General features: G+C 36.1%; 1 protein-coding gene across 1 annotated transcript in view; it reads left to right on the forward strand.

Annotated features, from left to right (window-relative positions):
- The first annotated feature begins 5,327 nt into the window (after positions 1–5,327).
- The window catches only part of NAALADL2 (N-acetylated alpha-linked acidic dipeptidase like 2), a 1,155,955-nt gene continuing 1,137,656 nt past the window's right edge, over positions 5,328–23,626 (forward strand). The window contains exon 1 of the mRNA XM_054700373.1: positions 5,328–5,369. The gene's annotated coding sequence lies outside the window, so the exon portion shown is untranslated. The remainder of the gene's footprint in view (positions 5,370–23,626) is intronic.

The following is a 23,626-nucleotide window of genomic DNA, read 5'->3' on the forward strand; positions in this document are numbered from 1 at the left end:
GTTGGCAAGCTTCAGTTCCTTGTCATCTTTGCCTTTCATTCTACAGCTTTGACTCATGACTTGTCAACTGGCTTTCCCTAGATGAGTAATCCAAGAGAGAATAAAAGAATGCATGCCAGGTGAGAAGCCACAGTCTTTTATATCTGAATCTTGGAAGTGACATCTCATTACTTCTGCTTTATTCTATTCATTAGAAAAATCACCAGGTATGGCTCAACTCAAAGGGAATTTACTGCACAGGATATAAATACCTGTAGGTGGGATTGTGGAAGCCATTTTATGGGCTCTGCTACTCCCTGCCCTAGGAGTAGGGAGCTGTTCCTGCAATTATCTCTGAATTCCTTAGGTGCACCTTTCCCGATTTTTCATCTTCCCAGATTACAGCCTTTGTAATCATTACCCTGATATTAAATCTCTTAAACACTGTGGTTTATTTTTTCCTGACTTTCTAACGTAGCTACAGTATGTAGCGTGCTCTGCTGGAGGAATTTCTTCAACTATGCAACTCACAAGCAAAGAGAACATCACATACTTTTGTCCATATTCCACAGCTCAGAACACCGTTATGTGACTAACATAACTGCAAAGGAGGCTGACAAATGTATAGAGCACACAGATATTAGTGAGACTAACAGTTTCTGCCACACTGCTTAATTTTCAAGAAGTCATACACACATTGTCAACACCTCCTGAATACCACTTTCTCAGTTAAGAAACTTTCTTTACACAAATAATTTTTGCAAAAACTCAAAGCACTCTGTTAAGCAGTGATTTGAATGTACTTATTTATTTTCAATGAATTCCTCACATTGAGGCTATTTTCCAAAAAGCATTGGGAAGAGCAGAAACTTCATATAGTTAACAATTACAGACTGTGATTCAAAGCTATTTAATCTGGAAATTATTTTCATTCAGTTGTTATAGAATTAAAATATTAGTACTTGCTACTGGGCCTCCCCTGGTGGTGCAGGCAGTTGAGCACAGCTGTCTGCAGCCTCTGCAGTACAGGTTCAATCCCAGCCGGCCGCTGAGATACCCACATGGTGAAGCAGACCTCTCCTGTCTCCCCCGCAGCTCCCCTCAGCAGTGTATTTCAGTCAGTCTGCCTGCTCTGTTTCCCGCTTTGTCTGTGGTGAATCCTTTCACCCTCCCACACAACTGGCCTGTATCCTGGTTCTTGAATAAATACATCTTTAAAAAAAACAAAATTAGTACTTGCTACTATGTAGCATTTTCAGAAAATAATTGTAAATTATAGAAACCTTGGGCAATTTATTGCTATAAATACACAGACTATGTAGCAATTATCTATTTGGGGGGGGTGTTGAAATAATTTGAGAGAAATGATAATTTTATCAGTTTATGAAGGTTTATCTGCTATTTTCAAATACAACAGATATTTTTTATAGTCAAAATATGCAGCTAGAATACACAGTTTAGCTAGCAGAAATTGTTAATGGTAAACGTCAGTATTTTTGGAGTTATAACAGTGAGATTATTTAATTTCAAAATAACTTTCCCAACTTAAATTTTGATACCTTAGATAATATTTGGCAGTTGTTTTCATTTTTTAACTCATTTTTCAAATAGGTAATATATTTATATGACCCCCCAAAAGAAGAAAATCACAAATTATGCCAGGAAATATCTCCTTTGTATTTCTTACTCAACCCAAACAGACTGATTTGTCTTCTTCCCCTTCTCAAGAGTAACTATTGTTGCTAGTTTCTTTTGTTGCCTTCCAGAATTTTTTAATGCAGCTTCAAGTAACTGTAAACATTTCTCCTCTTTATACAGACAAAGGTACTGTATGCGCTGTTCTGTATTATGGTGTTTTTTTTTTTTTTTTTTTCACTTTACATATATTGTTGTATTTCCCAAAACTGTCTGCAGAAAGTTCTTCACTCTATTTCTTATTCTTCCCCTCCACAGCTGCACATGCTTTTTATTGTATGAATGTACTATAATTGGTTCAACTGGTCTCCTAGAGATGAACATTAAAGTTATTTCAAAGCTTTTGTTACTTTAATGAATAATGTTGTACTTGTATTATTTTTTATAAAATCATATGCTAAAGTAATTTGCTGGTTCCAGAGGAATATAATTTTGGTGTTTATAGTTTTGATTGTTACCAAATTGTTTTCCAATTTTCAATCAGAAATATCTGAGAATGACTATTCCCTACAGTTGTTTGTTTCCCAATTTAATTTTAATCACCTGAGAATTTCCAGTTGTGACATTGTAATAATAATGCCACTATTCTTAAACTTACATCAAATGTCTAAAATGATTACAATTCTGTAAATTTGAATAGTTTCAAGGAGACAACTTTTAAAATATATACATCAGATTCCCTAAGTACATACATGTTGTTGACAGAGAACTAGGATCCATATCTTTAAGATTGACTTCTCTTATTAAGCTGAATTAGCTAACAATTTTGGAACACAAAGTTCTGAGCTAAAGCTCAAGTTTGATTAGAAGGTCTAGTTTCAACTTTGATACAGTCTTCAGTAGCATTCCTGAAATTAGTTTTCAAAGCTATAAATTTGCTGAGGCTGTCTGACTGTAACTATTGCTTCTGTTAAGTAGTGATTTAACTACAGGTAACATCAACTGTGGTTGGAATTGGCATCATATCCTCACTACACTGAAGTTTTAAGTGAGAAACAACAATGTAGTCTTTTGAAATCCTGACAATAAATTCTTTTCAATATAATCTTGCATGAAATCTTAGGTAAAATGATTTTAGCACACTGAGATTACATTCAGTTGTATAAATGAGGTTTTTAATGTCATCAAGTTGTCATAATTTAATTATAATTGTTATAGTCAATCTATAAAACAAAACACTTTGACAAAGGGTCACTCTATGCTTTAAAATATTAACATTTACTAATAATGGACTTAAGAGCTTTAAAAACAAACACTTACTTATTAGTCAAAACCCACCTTTAGATAAATGCTCCAAAGACAATGAGTTAAGGTTTACAGACTGTTTTGAATCCAACTAAAAAAATGCTATCTAATAAAGAAGCAGGTAACTGAAGTGTTAATGAACACACAAAATGAAGTTATGAGTTTTTGTCTCCACCTAAAGTGAATAGAATTACCTTCTCAGGCCAAAACAAACATTTCAGAAAACAAATGTTTTTTTTTTTTTTTTTTTTCAGATGAAATCTTGGTTCCCAGCTTTAGTTTGTATTTGCCTATTTGTCTAAAGTAAATGACAAGCATTCACATTACAGTGAGGAGTACAAAGCTTCCCCTTAGAAGAGTTTCCCTAATCTCTTTTTCTGGGTTTTGGTTTTGCTTTCTTTTGCTCCTTTTAGTTTAAGGGTTTCACACCATTTAAGATTTGATCTGTTTCATGTTAATAAAGGTTTAATGATAATCTGTTTGTCCCAGTCTCAAGGCTTAAGTAAAACAAACAAAGAGAGTGGGATTCTTAGCCAGTTTAGGGTTTTTCCCATATCTGCAAAAATTAATCCCTTCAAAAATTTTGTTTGTGTTTCTAACTAAAGAGGTACCTCAAGTCTTTTACCCTGCAGACCTCCTAGGGAAATGCAAATCATTATGAGAATCCATAGAGCTTTTATTTTCTCCCCACTCTTTTCTTTCTTTTATTTCTATTTGAAAGGCTGAGTAGTAGAGCAAGGCATGCATTTCTTTATCTGAAAGAGAAAACTTTCCTCTAGTCTTTGGTGCTTACAGTAATTAGGGAATAGAACTGTTACTGATTTCTATTTCATTCTCTTTCATTGCATTTTTAGTGTTGTTTTCTTGTTTGTCTAAAACAACTACTGATTTCACATCTGCCAATTTACCCTTGCTCTCATTAAAACTTGAACTGAAAAACCTCTCTTTTAAAAAATAGGACCCTATGTTAGAGGCCTAACTAAAATTCTTTGCATTCTTTAGTATTAATTAAAGCCACCTTTCCCTTAGGCAGTTCTATTTTATAAAAACAATACAATAAAAGCAGATTAAAAATACATTAAAAGAAAAGGGGAAAAGACCCAAAGTGGGAGAAATGGCTACATGTTTTGGAATCTTAACTGTATGCTCATTGTGGGTGGATACTCGTATAATAAGTAATTAGTTTGGCTTTTATTTCTATTTCATTTCTCAAATCCTTATTCAGATTCCTTTCTTCCAAAATTGACAGTACAGAGGGAACATCATACAGTTATTAAACTAAGCAGAATGCATCCATCTGGCATGCCTTTCAGGAATCCAACCCACTAATTTTTGCTATGGGTTTGATGACTCAACCTCCTAAAATGCAGTACAGGGAAGAATTTTCTCATTTTGCAGAACTGCCAAATCTCATTCATTGGAGCGAAGACTCCTCATTTGGGGCTCATTTTTAGACAGTTGTTTATCTGCTTTTTTTTTTTTTTTTTAAATTTCCCTCAGCAGAGGGAGTTTGTCATGATTTTCGAAATATCGAGTAAACACACTCCTCTCCCTACCCCCATGATGCTTCAGCTTTTTGACTACTGAGACATTTTGTTTCTCCTATTTTTTTTTTTCTATCCCAGCTACATCTCTTTGCCTCAGTTGTTCCTTTGAGGCCCCAATTTCCTAACCCCCATTGGAACACTTGTATAATTTACCCTTGTTGGGAAGAAAAGAAAAAAAACAACAACCTTGCTTTATTTTTGTTTCCCTCCATTTAATGTTGTCCATCGAGGCTCACTTATCCCTTTATTTTAAAATCATCACAACAGGGAATGCAAAGTGCAGACTTGATGGCAATTTCCCTCCCAGCATTCTCTTGAGGGAGCTACCTTTATTTCCTTGGACGGATAAGAAACAAAGGCCAGAATTCAAGTCCCTGCATAAAATCCTGCAGCTGCAAGTGACAGAGCATTATCCCCAGCCATCTGCATCCTTAGAGACTTTCATTATATTTTGCATTATTATTTATTTTTTTTTTTTTTGGCTTGCTCAAGCTTTTATTGAGCTTTTACATACAGTACAGCAACCAGGTAAAGACTTTCATTAGATGCAAAGAATTCTGGAAAATGAATGCAAATATTAAAGGAAGCTCCTATCAGTTCCCCATGGGGCACGTTTTCCAGCTTTGCGCCCGGAAAGAAAACACCACCCTTCCCATGTCCGAGGCTCCCGTCGTGGAACAGGGTTCCTCGAGGCCGGGGTTCCCACTTTTCCCGGCAAACGTGTCTTTCATTATGACTCAGCCCAGCCCGCTCCCTGCCAAGCGGCTGACGCGGGCGCGGAGGCGCCGGGGCCGCGGCTCGGGGGCGAGGGCTCGCGCGCTCCTCCCGCTTTACGGCTGCTGAAAACCGGCCGGCGCCGGCAGCCGTACCGCAGACGAGCCCGCGCCGCGCCCGCGCCCTCAGGTAATCCGAGTCCTTCGCTTTTCTGAAGTTTCGCCGCGAGCAGCTCGGCGCTCCGAGGCGGCGCGGCCCCCCACAACCCCGAGCCGTCGGGGCCGCCCTCCCGCCCCCTGGCGCGGACCGCACCCCGGCGCGGGTCCCGGGGCGCGCGGACGGGCGCCACCTCGAGGGGGCGGGGCGCCGGGCACCCCGGGACGCGCCCTGGCCGGGGGCGCCCCCATCCCGGCCCGAGGGGCCGGAGGTCTGAGAGCCGAGCCCCGCGGCCCCCCGAGGGCGCCCCCCGACGCGGACGCGCGCGCTCGCCGGCGCCCGGAGGGGCGCGGGGCGCGGGGCAGAGGCGGGCGCCGGCTGCGGGGCTGCGGGCTGGCGCGCAGGGCGCTGGAGTGCGGCTGCAGGGACGCCCAGAACTTTCTCCAGAAGTTTAGGAAACTGTTGCAAGAGCAGCCTGAGATGAGCGCCCGCCCTGATTTCGACCCTAGTGTTCTGGCTTCCGACCGCCTTTGCCCTGAAGGGTCCTTCTGCAGAGCTCTCCATCCTCTGGCCTCCAGCCCAGCTTTGCCCACATGCTTTATTGATTATTATTATTATTATTATTATTATTATTATTATTATTATTATTATTATTTTACCCCCTGTCGATTTTCCATCTTTCTTGGGTAGCTCATCTTTGGTGTCTGGCATTCTGTTGTCCCTCACCGTTCGAGTAATAAGCACACACACGCTTTCCGTTACTTTTCTGTCGTCCTTAGTGGTTGGTGTTTGCGTACTATCGTTTGTGCATCCTGAGGGCGGAGGAATGTGGTTCCTGGACCTGTAACAAAAGGTTGTTGCTAATCCCCAGGCTGCTTATCTCAGGTCACCATGTGACTGAGTTATTCAGGTGCATGGGCTGCTTCGATTAGCCATGCAGAGCAGAGGGCACAGGTTTATTTGAAACTGACCTTAAAGCAGATCTTGCTGCTGCTACTCTGGATGGACTGCATCTTGAGACACATGGACAGTTATTTCAAGTTTCCTGTGGTGTTCAGTGCATTTAGTTCAGTGCAGCAAACAGGTCTGTGAATGCCAGCATGAATAGCTGGAGACAGGTGAAGGGAGAAGAGAGACTCAACCCCTGTCCTCCAGAGACTCCGTGTCCACCTGGGGCCGTGGTGAGCGCTGGGATAGGAGCTCAAGCTTTTCTGTGTAGGTGGAGAATGGGTTTTAAACTGGCCTTTGATGTTTGAGTAGAATTTTCTCCATTCCTTTTTTTTTCCTAACAGGAAGAGGGATTTTTTCAAGAATACTTTCATATCAAACTATTCAGAGTTTTTTCTGCCTTTGCTATCACCAGTAATCGCAGCTATCAAGTATTCTGGGAAATGTAAAAGTAACTTCTCTGCAGGCGGGTAATCTAATGTATTCCTGGTGCCATGCAAAGAGTATTATACACACTTTTACTATAGGACCAATGAGAATGAAGTGATCGTTTATTTACTTCATTTCTTTATTGTTTACTTGAAGCATTATCAGCTCTAGGAAGAGAGCTCAATATTTTGTATTCACGTAGTCTGCAAGTATTTATTGAGCGCTTACTACCTGCCAAGCATTGTTGTCGTCATTGGAGTAAATAAAGCACTACCTTCTTAGAATATACATCCTGGCAGAGGCAGAATGTATATTATATATCACATATATAAGTAGTGTATATGACATCTAATAAATAAAATATATATATAATATGTAGCCAATATAAAATAATATATATATATAGAATAGGTCATAAATATTAAAAAATTCATACTATAAGTGCTGTGGAGAAACCAAATAAGAAAGGGTGTGTGTGTGTGTATGTTTCTTTAGTAGTTTAAAATAGGACTATAAAGAAAGGCTTCAAGAGAAGGTGACATTTCAGTCTGCTTGAATCAGGTGAGAGTGAGCCATGTGATCTTTGGGATAAGAGCTTTCCGGGTGCGTGGTGCATGCTGGGTGTTCAAAATCAGCAAAAAAAGCCAGTGTGGGTGGAGTGAAGAATGGAACTAGGGTATGTGGTTTTAAATATGATAGGTGCTACATAGTACTAAGTTGTTAAGTAAGTGATTGTAATGACTAGCAGCTGTTATATGGCAGCAGGAAAACTTAGATACCAGGGCTAACAAAGAAGCAGGTTTATTGCACCAGTGCTGACTTAGTGGATTCTCATCCAAAGGCTAAGCTCCATCTGTAAGAAGTCAGGGCTTATATATACTTTAAGTTTCTACAAGGTTCTGGATGGCTTTGCTTTAGCACCTGAACATTGTCAGCTATGACGTGGCTATATACCAAGAAGTGAGTTATATAGCTGCATACCAAGGAGTGAGCAAAGGGTCAGTAGTCTTGGGACCTCCTAGGTCCTTTCTGAGTCATGGCGGTAGATGGTCTAACATGAATCAAGATTCATGCCAGGCACTAAGTTGCATACCAGGAACTGAGCAAAAGGTTGTTACTAAGACCCTCAGGCTGCCTATCTCAGGTCACCATGTTTGATTTTGTTTACTTGAAGAAATCTGGGAAGCTTTTGGGACATTGTGATCAGAGCTGGCTAACAGAATTGTTTAACTTTGTTTTTCTGGCTGCTGTGCTGAGAATAGACAGTGGGGGTACCAGTGAGGCTATTTTAATAATCCATGTACCAGATGACAGTGGAGGTGGTAAAAAGTTAAGATTCTAATTATATTTTGAGGCCACAGTCCATCTTCTTGTAGTACAATCCATTTTAGGATCTGGTGACAGATTAGATAGTGTGAAAGCAAAAAAAAAAAAAAAAAATTAAGGAGAATTAGTTGCTGAAACAATTGTAAAGACAGTCTTTATCTACTGAGATAGGGAAGAAAGGAAGAGAATGATGTGGTAGTAAGGATTAAGAAGTTGGCTTTGAATTAAGGATTAGATGTGTTTTAGTGGAAACATTAACCAGGAATTTTGAAGGAAGGCCAGCTGAAAGCTATTCATTTAGGAAACAGCATAAAACGGGTCTTAAAAGAAAAGGAATTGGGTAAATTCATCAAAAATATGTGGGGTTAGAAAACTGAAGAGGATCAAGGACTGAGCCTTGGGGACACTCCAACAATGTGAGGTAAGGAGCAATCAGCAAAATATTCTGATGAAGAGAGCTGTATACTTGGTAAGTAAAGTGCTGGAGAATGTGGAATCATCTCTTTTAAAGATGATGGTTGAGAATTTGTTTAGCAAAGGAAATAACTGATGACCTTTGTGGAGGTTTAGTTGGAAGACTGATATAAGGTGAGTTTTAATGATGTGCAAAACCATTGTATGCTGTTACAGTAATGTGGAAGAGCCAGTAGAAATGAAAAATTGATGATGCAATAAAGAGTGGAACAGTGTTAAGTAGATAGAGAGGAAACAAGAGGGATTATCTGATGGGCTATTCATTTAAATGTAGTAAGGGTGATGAAGGGCGTAGGGTGTATGTGCATCGAGGCAGGAACAGGTGTCTGGATGTTCTCTTTGTATAACTTTTTTCTTATTGTAAGGGGCCGACAGCTGTGACATGTGAGAAATTTGTATGAGACGTTATCTTTTTTCCCATTGGGTCAGGGATACATTCCATGAAAGAATACGTTGAAATTCTGAGACTTTCTTGAAGCAAAGTACTTTGTGTTTTGTTGAGAAAAGAAGAGAGGAAATTTCTACTTGGGGCAAAACTTGGAAAGATAGTTGAGATCATAAAATTAAATTTAGCTAGAGGCAAAGGAAGAAATAAAGTAAGCAAGATCAAATGGTACTGTGAAATCTGGGAAAGACTATATGATATGGAGAGTAAAAACACTGAATCTTCCCTCGTGTACTAACTACTGTAAAGTTCTTAGAATATTACCATCATGACAGAGACATACTTTTCTTTTTAAATCAGGTGTGATCTGATCGAAAACTTGGTGGTGCTTATTGCTGGTGGTGCAACTGCTTATGGAGATGCTGTTAGAACTGGAAAGATGTTAGCTAGCAATAGGTATCAGGTTGGACTTTGAAAATGTCCAACAACAGAGACTGAATTGGCAGCATAATGTGTGGAGAGCTTACTTATTTTGATAACATTGTGCATAGATATTGAAGTTTGGCAAGATGGAGGAAATTATTGGAATAGGAAATAGTACCTTGTTTGAGATGATTTTCATTCACTTATTTAAAGACCTTTTGTTCGTTGGGTTCTAATCATAAAACAGGATTTTATGTAAGTCCTTTGTGGGACTAGTGATACCAAGATGCAAATAACCTCATGCTTGCCCTCAATTTACCATTTGTAATAGAGAAAAGAAGAACTGAATGCACACACATATTCTGACAGAATTGATAAATGCCTTATGAAGAGTACTGAGTGCTTTGAGAGTGTTTTTTTCCAACTTTTTTTATTACGGAAATTATCTGACAAACAGAAATAGAATAGTAAAATGAGCCCCAATGTACTCATCACCCTTCATAATTTATCAATTTTCTGCATCAGCCTTCACAATCTATCAATTTTCTGCTGATCTTGTATATTGTTAGAGAATAGAAAAGGGAGAGATTGTTTCTTTTATATGTCAGAATAGGAAAACTTCAGGAAGCTTCTTCTATATGGAGATGTAGAACATTGAACTGAATTGTAGAGTTCTCAGTTCTAGTTCTGTACCTACCTATGACTTTTTGGGTAGCTTTCTATTACTCAATTTACTTTCACTGTAGAATATGATTGTTATTAAACAAACAGTAAAGGGCTGTATACAGTTAAGGCCCTCAGGCCACATCCTCCCTGGTGCCTGTTTTTGTAAGTAAAGTTTTAGTGAAACACAACTGCATTTCTCAGTTGATTGTCTTTGTCTACATTTGTCACAAACTATAGAGTTGACTAGTTGAGACAGAGGTAGTGTGGCTAGAGAACTTTAAAATATTTGTTGCTTGGTCTTTTCCAGAATGCTTGCCAATTCCTCTTCTACATTACCTCTAAGATTCTTTTATGTCCAATATATTGATTTATTAACAATGTTCTGTACTAGTGGACTATAAATTAGTAATAAATGATATTTTTTGAGCTTTCGCAAAGAGCCAGCATTTTTGAAATTGTGTATATGTACTAACTTGTTTAATCAGCACCAAAACTCCATCTGGTAGGTTCTATTATTTCTGCAAATGAAACTGTGACATAAAGTGGGTAAATAATTTGCTCAGTGTTACAAAGTAATGTCATGGAGCAGGGCTGTCTTGTTTCAGCATCTGTATTTTTAATTAGAATACTCTCTTTGTCTCTTTAGAGACATAGAAAAAATATCTGTGGAGAAATTTGTTCAATCAGAGAATGAAAATCAATTCATAAATCAATGATTCACTCTTAAAGTCTTAAATATTGTGTTTATAGATGTAAAAACTTTAAGATGTGACTAATCCTGAATATACCTTACAGTTGAACAATATATGAAATACAAATATGCCTGGATAGAAAATTCTAGTACATTATCATTTTTTCATGAAACCTTAGTGGAGATTTCAAAGTAGGCCACTGGGACCATTAATATTTCTTCTGACAATATTAACCAGTTTTCAGCAGTTCACAAGTCCATCTTCTGAGTATATTACGTGAGTGCTAAGTACAAAGGATTGGGTGTTAGAGGTCCAGAAATTTAGTCCCAGTTTTGTTCACTGCCAACTTTTGTGTCCATGTCTTCTCTGACCCTCTGGCCTCCTTTTTTTTTTTAATATTAAAAGCAAGGAGATAGCTTACGATCACCTTAAGGCTTTCCACAATTCAAAACTATAATTTTTAATATGGTACAGTCAAATAAATAGATAACAACATGGAATAACTAGATTTGTTAAGGCAAATTTTAAACTCCTTTTCCTCTCCACACACACAAACACAATATGGATAGGTATACACATAACTATCATCATGCCATATGATATATCTATAAAACTGATGTGATTTATTTTTGTATGTGACATATATGGTATATTGGGAATTGAATATCTGTCCTTGTGTTTGTGTGTGTGTGTGTGTGTTTTTGAAGATTTATTTATGCGTACAAGAAACTGGGGTACAGACCTGAGGTGTGGGGGTTGAGAGGATTCACCAGAGATAGAGTGGGGAATAGAACAGGCAGATGGACCAAATACACTGCAGAGGGGAGCAGCGAGCAAGACAGGAGAGATGTGCTGTGCCATGTAGGTTGTTCCCTGGCTGGCCGGGGATCGAACTCATGCTGCAGAGGCTGTGGATTACTTCGAAGTGCTGTGCTTAACCCCTTGTGCCACCAGGGAGGCCCCTATTTGTGTGTTTTTGTATTTGTGTGAGGGATGGTTTTTTGTGTTCAGAACATATATGGGAGGTGAGCTTAATGAATTCCTTTGACCACTAATATGGTAGTGTTTCTCATATTTTTGTTAACAAAATTTTATTCATTGCTCAATTTATTTGCCAGTTTAAAACAGATAGTATGGATTGTCTGTTTTATACTGTTAGATGGGATATTCATGTCAGACAAAATTGTAATTTAATTGTTTTGACATTTTGATCTGAGCTTTTTTGATAAAAATGGTGATTTAGTTTGCATTGAAATCTAGTATTTTTACCTCAGCATGATTTTTCCATAACTTCTTTTGAAATATAGTATATTTTTTTAAAAATTTCATTTTAATCATAATGGGATTTTTTAATCTCAGTATTACCACCATATGATTTGATAAGAATGTTACAGATATATTTTTAGGGATATTTAGTTGTGAAAAACTTTCAAGAATCCAAGAACCCTTTAAAAGCATGCAATGCAAATTCTGTATTTTTGAGTTATTTCCATTGCATGTGATACTATGAATGTCTTCTATATTACAAGAGACTTCTGGCTTTTTTACAAACTTGGAATGTAAGGTTATTCATGAACTTCATTTTTATGGCTTGACTTTGTTAGTCTAGCCTCATATATTGGTAAATTTATAACTCTGCATAGACTGTGCACCTGTGCACTGAGTCCAATCACCGTTGGTGACACAATAGCCTGAAATAACGTATTCTTAAATGTACTTTGGGTCTCCTTATCTTTTTTATACTGAAAAGGTAGAAGAAAACCACAAAGCAGAAACACTTTAAAACAAATCATACTCTTTCTATAAACAGTAGAAATTTTTCCTCACCCTTCATTTGCATTTTAACACACTACTCAGTAATTTGACAAATTCTTGGGGCATTTCCTGGGTCTAAGACACACTTACATTCTGGTCAGTTCCCAAAGGGGCCTTTCAGGTTTTTTTAACCAAACCTAAAATGCATTCCTGCTAGGTTTCAGAACTCTCAGAGTGTGTTCAAACTAATGTAAACACCTTCTGGTGCTCTGTAACACTTTTTGAAATGCTGGCTATAGAAGTCAGCTTGAAATTTTTAATTACATTTAGGTGATAAAAGCATCCTTTATCTGACCTTCTCAGTGTTGTAAATCGGACTGGGAATAACTTAGAGTCCTTAAAGTTTTGGACTATTTCCCTAAATTTAATTTTGCTAAATTCCCAGAAAACTTTAAAACTAAGAATCAGGTACTTTAATGGAAGATGACTGCTCATTATGCAGGAAACCTACTTTCATATGTGTGTGTTTGTAAAAATTGCTTCAAGACTTTACTCCTTCTTGTTGAGAAGAGATAATGTGTGAATAATATTTCTCAGGGAGACTCTGTTTATAGGAGATATATGGTTCCTAGAATAAGCCTTTTTCTGATAAGTCATAGTTGAGATCATAGAGTGTTATAGTTATTCCACTTTTAAGAATTTTCCCCAAGATAGCCTAATCACCAAGAGTCTAGAGGCTACCTCAGAATAGGCCTGCCTAGATGACTTAAGAGTTACTATCTTGGAGCTGGAGAGAAAGAGATGATTCTCCAGTTGGGCCTCTGCGAGCTCTGTTGGAAGGCTTTAAGCCACATGACTGTCTTCTTGTTAACATGACTGTCTTCTTGAACTATAATTAGCTAAAAACAATTTTTTGAGGAAATAATTAAGGAATTTAACTGGCAGATATTTAAAGGCATAAAGCAATGTGACATCCAATGTAAAATAAATAATTTTTAAAATAATTCAAGACTTCTAAATAATTTCTTGATTGCAGTACGTCACCAAAATATGTATTATATATTTTCAGACCTCAGGATGAGGAATAGATTGGCATACAGGTAGGTAGTTTGTGATAGCCATATCATTTTTAGTATAAGCTTATTATGTACCATCAAACACTCAGATTATTAGTATTTTTCATCTACTTTGCTGTTATTCGCTTTCCTGGTTTTTACCCACACTAAGAATGTTCCCCTTCCCACTTTCTATTTCCCTCTTATATCTCTGGCATTAAGATACTAAGATTTATGTGAGATGCTTTCCCCTTTCTTTTACTTTTTATTTTGAAGTTATAGATATACAGGGATATGAAAAGGCTATACATAAAGGCCCTGTGTTCTCTTTACTCAGTCTTTCCTATTGGTTGCATTTTATATAATTAGTGTAATATCAAAATGTGGAGTCAACATTGTACAATGTGAGTGTATAGGTCTGTGTAGATTCATGCATTTACCGCCACAGTAAGACACAGAAATATTTCATACCACAAAGATCCCCTTACAGCATCCTGCAAAAGCTATTCTGAAAGAATCATGGGTATTTATTAGTTGGGAGTTACTTTTTTCCTTCTAATTTTTGAAATGCTTTTATACAAATGCTAGATCAGTTTGTATTCTGGGCGCCATAAGAGAAATATAATTATTAGACTGCCATAGAACTTAGACAGTTACTGTACTTATAAACATAAAAGTTTTTGAAAGCTCATAGCCAGGTTACCTTTAAAAACTTTTGGTTTGGAAGATTAGATATTAATATTCCTAAAGACAGGGATCTGGTGATGGCATGTAGTTTTGTTCATTTTTATGGCTAATTCTTATATGTATCAGAATTGACCAATGCTTAAAAGAGAAAATGTGGGAGCAAATATAAAAATGGATGTTACTGAAAGTCTGAAGCACCCTATATCTTCTGTGGAACTCAGAGTTGGAGGAAAATAACATGTCAGCATTATTGACAATGCTATTTAATGACATTGTGCCACGTTTGATTTAATAGGTATTAATGTCTACAGCAACGATGTTAATGTCACAAACTTTATTTTATTTGATCAACATCACATGAGGATAATTATTCTTCGATAATTATTTAAGAAATCTTAGATAATGAGACTTAGAAATCTCTCCTAATAGATTTTCTCAGAAGTATTTTCAAACAGTCATAGTCTGGGATTTCAGTCTTATGTACTGGCACATGAACAGTGTAAATGAATTGTTAAGGTACAGTTTATATTTAGTTCTCACAGCTAATATTACTTTATTAGCATCATTTGTTTGAAAATTTAGAATTTTGAACATAGGAAATTGTAGCTGCATAAGCAATAAATAAGTTTTGTAGACACTGGAAATTTTGAACTTCAATAACAGTAACTACTTTTCTTAGCCCTTTTTTATTCTTTTATGTTATCTGAATAAAACAAAAAATTCCTGTCTCCTCAGTTTTTACTCTGTTATCTGAATGTTACTCATAATATTGCCATTGTTATATTTAAACATTAAGTCCAGAAAATTTTTTTTTCATTTTGTTCCTTATCAGTTTTTCAAGGTTAAAACAGGAAACCTATTTATTTTGTTTTCTTCATTTACTTTGCTAACTTTGAGAGTTGGGAACATAGAAAGGGTAAGAGAGCGTGTTTATCTCCTCAAATAGATTTTATTCTTTTCCACCAGTTGAAAATGATACAGATTTCTTCCAAAATCCTTAATGTCACTCAGGATGAAAATAAGAAAAATATTTTAATAGTTATTAAGTATTGAACATGTTTCAAGTTAGTGAAAAAAATTGATATTGTATATGTAGAAAGAGAAAGTGGCTTGGTTTTTACCTTTACCAAAGATAAGTTGGTATGTTTCCATCTGTCCTTACCTCTGTATCAACATCATTTGGGGAATGCTGGTGTGAATTCTGGGGTTTACTTTATTGCCAATATTAGAAACAGTGAAATTGGTGAGATTCGTGTGACTCATTATCATTGTATCACTGGTTCTCCCCTTAACGAAGAACATTCCTCTGAATGTCTGTGCTTCCTGGTATACATCTATCCAAAAGCAGATGTTCTCTTCTTTGCTCAGTATCAAATATAAAAATCTAATTTGTAATTTTTCATTTCATTGTTACCAAGGATTCAATTTTAAGGAAAGGAGAAAACTACATAATAGCTGCTTCTATGTTTATATTATAATCTAGACATTTTCCTAGAATGTATTCAATTTGAACTTCTAAGCATTTTTTTTATGATTAAAAAAATCAGTGTGTTCAGGACAAAGTAGTTACAAAACCTGTAAATCAATGTTTGGTAAAAATAACTTGCCATTATACTTGTCTCTATCTCTGATTATTTAAAGAATTGCTCTATTTCTCATGTTTTTTTTTTTTTTTTGATTTGTCTTTGGAGGTAGTGAGAAAGATATCTTTTACCCATTTTTACAACTCACATTTTGTCTACATAATTATTCATTTTAAACACAAAAATTGCTTCATAACTGATTAAACATTGCTAGTTAATGCACTGCTAAGGCTAATGGAAGGATTAAAGAAGGGTCTTCACAATTTGGAATCTGTATTTTAGTAGCTCACCTTTGAGCAGTTTAATCCCTACTAGGATATCTGCCTCGTTTTTCTCTTGCACATTTTGACCCACTTATTATTCTTATGACCACCTTTTAGAATTTAATTTATTCCTTTCTTTAACATGATATTAATAATAGACCACAATACAAGGATTGTTGTAAGAATAAATTAAGGTGGCTTGTAGGGGAACTACATTATTCTACATACTTGAATATTTTTGGAGTTAGTCAAATCTGGGTTTAGATCCTGTTTTTTCCATCTCATTATTTTACTTTGTAATTACTGGCAACTCAGTTGGCCTCTGTCCTTTACATGCTAAAATGGAAATGATCTCACCTATCTCAGAAGTTAAGATCTTTTTACTTATAAGTTAAAGATTGCAATTTGCATAGTAAATCTGACCGTAATATATGTGAAGTACCTAGTATACGCTATGGCATCCAACATAATAAATACTATTCTTTCTCCTTCCCTTTTCACCATTTTCTCATTCTTTACAGTCTCAGGGAAGGATACCTTGTGAGATCAGATATTGGCCGGGAAGAAACCATTTTGTTCTCTGTTCTTTGGCAAGCCCAGGCAAAGGACACTTTTTCTAAAAGGAAAGTCTTCATTGAAGTTAGTGAGGGGGTTTCCTTGTGATGATAGTCGACAGATTTTACAAGTCACCATCCAGCAACAGTTGTCGACATCTGCTCATCTAATACTGTCACTCCTCTGCTTAAATATCTCTGGTGGTGCCTTGCTTCTTAGCCCACTGAACAAGGCCCATTGTAATCTGACCTCACTTTCATCTCCTGTGCCTTACTGGACATAATTTTGATAGAATTCCCTAATTGCACCCTTTCTGGAATGTCTTTCACCCTTTTTCTCTATATGACAAGTGCCTGTATGTTCAACAAGACTGAGTTAAAATAGTCTTTTTGTAAATTTCTATCCACCCCACCCCCAGAGCAGTTATACTCCCTGTTTTGGTATTGTATTCTCTTGTAATTTGACTGTCTTTATTAATATAATTTTCGATGAGTCTTTATTTTTACCCCCATGTTCTGTTTGTCACATGGAGATAATGTCTTCTTCTTTGCCTCTATACTCATCTAGCATTACAGTGCCTAGTTTATGCTTATTAAATGCATTAAATTAATTTATCCTCATAACTGAAATTAAGTCCCCTATAATATGCTACAACGTAGCCACCCAAACCAAAGCTACCCTGAATTCTGCCTCTACCACCAATATAAAGATGCACTTCCCCAACTAGATTGTAATCTCTTAAATATACTCTAAAATTAGACTTGGCAGGTACATAGAGGTTGCCTGGGCTAACATTAGATAGGATTTGTGATTGAAGATACAACTTCATCTTTTTTTTTTCCTACTGCCTTTTTTGCTGCATAAGCAAAACTGGTGTCATCGAAAGAGAAGATAGGTTAATAGACAGAAATTGACAATTTGTTTTCTCTGAGAGTGTTTGAGAATATCAAACAGGACCAGATTTTTCCCCTTTGCAAGATTACAAAGGAAGATAGCACAACAAGAGAGAGATTGAGAGAGAAAGAATGTGTTTGGGTGGGTAAGTAAGTGGGGCAGGGATGAGAAGGAAGATGAATCTGGGATCATACAATGGAAGTCTGTTTCTCATAGTCCACAAAGACATTTGAAGCAAGTAGGAGAAGAATTTGGTGAGGAAAGAAGAAAGAAGCTTGAGAGTATAAAAGATGTTCAAGCGTTGTATTAAACAGCTATTGGAAAACATAGAGAAATTGAAAAATTAAATAGACTAGAGAGATGATGTTTTGATACTGATATTAGATAGCATTAGCTTAACAGCTATTTAGAATTTGCCTTATCAAAAGTTTGATATGCCCTCTCCATCTTCAGCACATTCTTTGTCTTGTTTTTTGATACTGAACATGTGAATATGAAAAGTGAGCTTGGTAAACTTGAAGTGTTATATTTTTCCAACATCAGCTCATTGCTGTAACAGCTTTATTTTATGTGTCCTTCACTGGGAGCATATTACAACCTTCATGGAAATATCTAAATAAATTAAAACTAATAAACCACTAGAAGTTTTGGAATACAGTAATACTATGTTCATGTTTGATTGTTCTCTGTAGAACATGATTTTTATGTTCATGGAGGTTTAAGTTACTTTTAAGAGATCATCTCATTTAGCCCTTTTCACTTATAAAGAATTGTTACATGACTTGCTCAGACTCACATAGCTCTGACTCAAATGATAACCAAAGTAGGACAGAAATTGGTGTCCTGGCTTACAACCTAGATCTCTGCTGCTATTAAATTTACAAGTTGGTGTTTTTTAACAAAGGACTTTTGTTGTTAGAAATATCAGTCTTCCTATTTTTTATTAAAATGTGTGGATACAATTTTTCATCCATTGTTTCATGTTCTGGTGAAGCTGTTAGGGTTGCTTCCTAATTTAGTTAATATTTTCTTCAATCTTCTGTTATGTTTCTTGGGGCTTCAGTGATGGTCTTAGCTGCAAGGCAGCATTTTTCTAAGGCAGAGAAAGACCTGAGGTAATGGGCAAGAGTAGAGAGGAGGTAGGCTGGATGGAAGGGGTTGTATAAGGGAGTGGTACCTAGTATGTTTAGAACATTTCCACTAATCTTTGACAACTGAGAAAGCAAGGATTATGTGGTAAAATTCTTCACCTCCTTTTTAAATGTAATTATATCTTGAAATACATTTTGACAAATAGTTGGTGTCAACCTGGTTATGTGTAAATAATTTTGTTTTGTTATTGATACTTTATGGGCTCATGAAGTCCAGAAGGCATAGGAGATACTCTTCCAGAATCTGTATTGCAGCTGAGGGAGAAAAGGCTCAAATGAGACTTCTTAGTAGATGACTGTAGGGTAAGGTAAAATTATCAGGCTTTTCTGCCCTCCCACCATTAGGATTGATGATGGAACCCTGTGGTCCTGAATGCATGCCTGATGGTGGGCACCTGGAGTAGAGTGTGGGCATATGTAGGTAGATACACCTGGCCTGAGAGACTGGACTTATAAGGATGGCCTCACGGGGACGGGATGCCAGCAGAGTGCAAGAGACCAGAAGGAGAAAGAGCCAAAGCGAAAAAGAGCAGAAGAGCGGAGCGAAAAAGAATCATTGAAGCAAAGGCCAGGAGAGAATGCTGGAGAGCCCAGAGAGAGTGAAGACTTGTTGGGGGCTGGGAGGCCTGCCAGCCCCCTGGCCCCCCAGCACCCCTGCCTGCTGTGTACCTGGTAAATCCCAATAAAAGCCTGCAAAAGCCACTGAGGGATCCAGGACTCCTCCTTTACCCAGTCTGCCTGATCATAGAGACCCTGTAGTGTTCCTTGCTGCCATTACAGTGACTCAGTGACTTGAGCCATACCTGGGAAGGGAGAGATAAGAGACCGCTGTATCTGAAACTGGAGGAGATGTCAAGTTTGAGGATAGTGGCAAAATAGGGAAAATGAAAATGAATGCTGTTTATTTGATTTTCTCATAGTTGATATTAACCATATTTTGGAGTTCTGTGCATCTGTGTTGAATTCATTTGGTAATTTTAGCCCAGTTATAGAATCACTGAGTGCTTCACCATCAAAATTGGAATTAAAAATGCTGGTTTAGGATCCTCATATGAAGTATACCACTGTAAGTTTCAAAAATAGGTTCTTTACTTGGATACAGTCTTTGAAATGGGATTCAACTGAAGCTTTACAAATTGGTATTAGAACTTGTAATGACAGCAATCTTGCCTTTTGTTCATATTTTCAAAACCACCTGCATGCTATATTGTTCATGCTCTGTAATTATGAAGTGATGTGAAAGAATTATTTAATTTCTTGGAAAGTTGCCTTAACATGTTAATGGATCTCTGGCAACATAACATTGCCAAGATTAAAAATGAAACCTGCTTTACAGATGATCTGACTTTAAAGGTATATAAATGCATGCTTGCATGCTGTTAAAGCAATATGAAAACACAAAACATAACCCAAAACAATTCTTCCCTCCCCCATCAATGATACCTATAAATACCCTACCCTCTTAAAGTAAGAGGATACACTAGAATACACTAAGAAGTATGGCATCTGGTAGCAAGCATATGCTGTAAAACATACAAACTATTTTTGGCTTTTTTTCTTTCTTCATGGAATTTAAGCCCTTTGTGTGTTTCCTTCTTGGATCAGGAAGAAAAAGAATTCAAATATCAATTTGTGATTGCATTCATTTTTTTGTTCTTGTAGAAAAACAATATGGCAAAAAATGGAAACATGCACATTTATTCCTACTAGACTTTGGCTATAAAGATTCAAGTGTTGGGCCTCTTTGGTGATACAGGCAGTTGAGTGCAGCACTGTGAAGCTGTCCACAGCCTCTGCAGCATGGATTCGATCCCAGCCAGCCAGGGAGATACCCACATGGTGTGGCAGACCTCTCCTGTCTTGCCTGCTGCTCCCCTTGGCAGTGTGTTTCAAGTCTCAGTCTGCCTGTTCTGTTCCCCAGTCTGTCTCTGGTGAATCCTCTCACCCTCCCACACATCTGCCTGTACCACAGGCAGATGCATGAATAAATAAATTAAAAAAAAAGATTCAAGTATTATAGGTCATGTGTTTAAGACCTATTGTTACATTTTCTAATAGCAAAATAAAATTATTTAAGAGAGTATTTTCTTTGAAAAACAAACATTTTTTCTAAAGGTCAAAGTAATACAGAATCATTGCAAACATCCAGAAAGCCTAGGAATGTATTAAGAATATAGTAAAAATCACCTATAATTTACTACCCAGAAATGTCCTATTCAAATCTGTTGCTATTTACAGGTGACATACATAGAAAAACCCTAAAGATTCTGTAAAAACCTTGGCATTTTTTTCTCTATTTTTTTCTTTCATTTTTGAGACATCAGAAATTTTAACATTTTGCTTTTTCCACATATATATCTAAAACATTTAAAATACCTAATTTATGGTACAAGATTGACTTGGTCATATTAAAATCTATTTCTATTGTTGGGCATTTAAATTGTTTGATAAAACACTTCTTTATTTGAGGCTTTCCTTATCAACTTAGTAAGCTTATTGAATACTAATTTAAGATTAGATTTCTTTTGCTCATTCTCTGTATTATGTGCTAACTTCTGGGATTTTTCTCTTCCTCTTCTTTGTGAAAAACTTCCAGTTCTCAATAGCTGGTATGACAGCTTCAGCTTAGCTGTGATGGATATATTGTGATTGTACGAAAACAAAATATACATGGTTCCTTTCATTAGGTTACCATGAGCCTTCACAGGAGAATTTTATGCAGCTTAAGAGTCATAAATATAATTAATTAGAGAGAATATATAGAAAGATGCTAATTAGAATGTAAGGAATGAAATGCTGCTCATTCACTGTAGTTTATTTTTTTCTAGTATTAAGCATTTTGCTTTAGTTGTATGAAAATGAAGTATTTTATACCAATATTAATACTGATGGCTGCATGAATTAACTATTGATTTTTTTATGTATAATTTATTTTTATTGATCTCAAGAGTACAACAACAGTTTGTCAGTATTATATTGGCTATACAGGTCATATCTGAGTTTAATAATTATATTCTTTTCAATAAAATTTATCCTTTTGTAGGAAAAGATGGATAGTGTTGTGGACAAAATTATTGAACAATATATTTGATCTTTAGATCCTTTGATGTGGCTGTGTGGGTTTTCACCTGGTTTAGCATTCTTTTCTTTATAGTGGGGAAAAAAACACTACTTTGTGCAGAGTAGATTGCTATTCAAAACAATATATATTTCTTTAGGAAAGTTTTCTTGACATTCCTTTCCCCAAATTTCTTGGTAATTTATTTTGTGAAATGAAATGAAATTTAATTATTTCTGGAAATAGTCAAAAAATTAGATAATAAACCGGGGTCTACATTTTTATTTAATAAGATGCTTTTTGATAGCATTTGACTATCTTAGTTCCCTTATATACTTTGCAGAACTTCTAAGAAAATACTCTTATGTATGGTGCATGCATGTGTGTATTGTGAGTTTATTATTCTTATAATACTGGTATGCTAAAATTACTTACAATAGATAGCTTACCTGTTATTATATATGATGAATTTTACATCTCATTTAAAGTATAATTTTAGATGGAAATAACAAATTATATATGTGTGTATTCTACTTAAATTATTTTAGGAATTTGTTAAATAAAATATGATTTATTCTTTCTCAGGTTTTCATTATAGTCATCTCTAAATTTCAATATTCTATTAATTTAATACCCTTGTTTTACATGAAAAACATGTGAAAAATACTAGTTTGCCAGTTGAACCCTGATTTTTGTTTTAAAATATTTCTCCATTATGTGTTCCTTCTTAAATGTTATTACTTATTTCCATAAATGAATGTTGACTAGATCATTTATCATTCATTATTGCAAAAGCCTTAGAACGCAACACAAAGACAGCTTTAATGAATAACTGAGTGAAATGTTGCTGTCACTATTTTTCCAATGCAAATCAAAATATATGTTCATTTTGTTTTCACAGATCTGTTGGAATAATTAAAATTTCCTCTGTCTATAATTTTTACAGTTTGTTTAATAATAAGTTGTTGAAATATTAGCAAATAATTATTGTGTGTATTAGGAACTTTCAGTAGGGTTTTTTTTAGGAACAAAAATATAGAAGTGCTTTGAAAACCAGTGAAAACTTGAGAGGAAATAGAAAAATCTTCGCTCAGTATTGTAGATAATTTTCAATATAAAAATGACTGATGTAAAAAATAAAGTTAGAGCTGGATTCAGATGAGATCAGACTCATTCAGGGTGCTATGGCTGTAGACAGATCTGGATTTAGAATTGACAAGTGTGAGATGATTTAGAGGATCCAGTCAGTGCCGACAGATAGGTAAATGTCTCTATGTTCATCTTTGCATTAGGAGATAATAGCTCTCAGGGCACACTTTTGAAGTGAAAGTAAGAAAAAGTAAAAGCACTACTTAGGACAAGTGTTATTCTTGGAATTCAGTAAAATAAGTGCAAGTCATTGTTCAGAGTTAGAAGTAGGATGGGTACTACAGAATTTAGATCTTACTGTAATGTTTTCTTTTTAATTGATTGATTTATAACATAGAGGTGCTAGTAGACTCTAGTTTATAAAAATGGTAATTCAACAATCCCATTTTCTTCATTGTCCACATTCTATCATATTACAAAGCTATTGTGAATAGTTTATATATCCTTGGGCTTTAATTAGTCATGGGAACATGCAGTATTTAAAAGTAGAAGTAGTTGCTCAGTCTCTGATAGATAACTTGCTCAGTGAGTCACCTTTAGAAGAATGCTACATAAAACAAACAATTGTATAGATGAGACATTTAGGAAAATACAGTTTTGTTCTGGGTTTGCAGGGAGGGATTTGCAGGTTTTGTGAGATCCTGCAGTGAGTGAAGCAAAATCTGCATTATAGCACATTATCTCCTACAGGGAAGAACCAGCAGGACTGCTTATGGTTCTCAACTATGTCTTCTTTGTATGCTTTTGTCTTACTATGTAAAAAGCCTTCCACTAGCTGGAAACAGTAGCATTGTTGT

The sequence above is a fragment of the Talpa occidentalis genome, unplaced genomic scaffold (assembly GCF_014898055.3).
Source record: "Talpa occidentalis isolate TD23 unplaced genomic scaffold, MPIMG_talOcc4v2.1 talOcc4.4, whole genome shotgun sequence".
Lineage (NCBI taxonomy): Eukaryota > Metazoa > Chordata > Mammalia > Eulipotyphla > Talpidae > Talpa > Talpa occidentalis.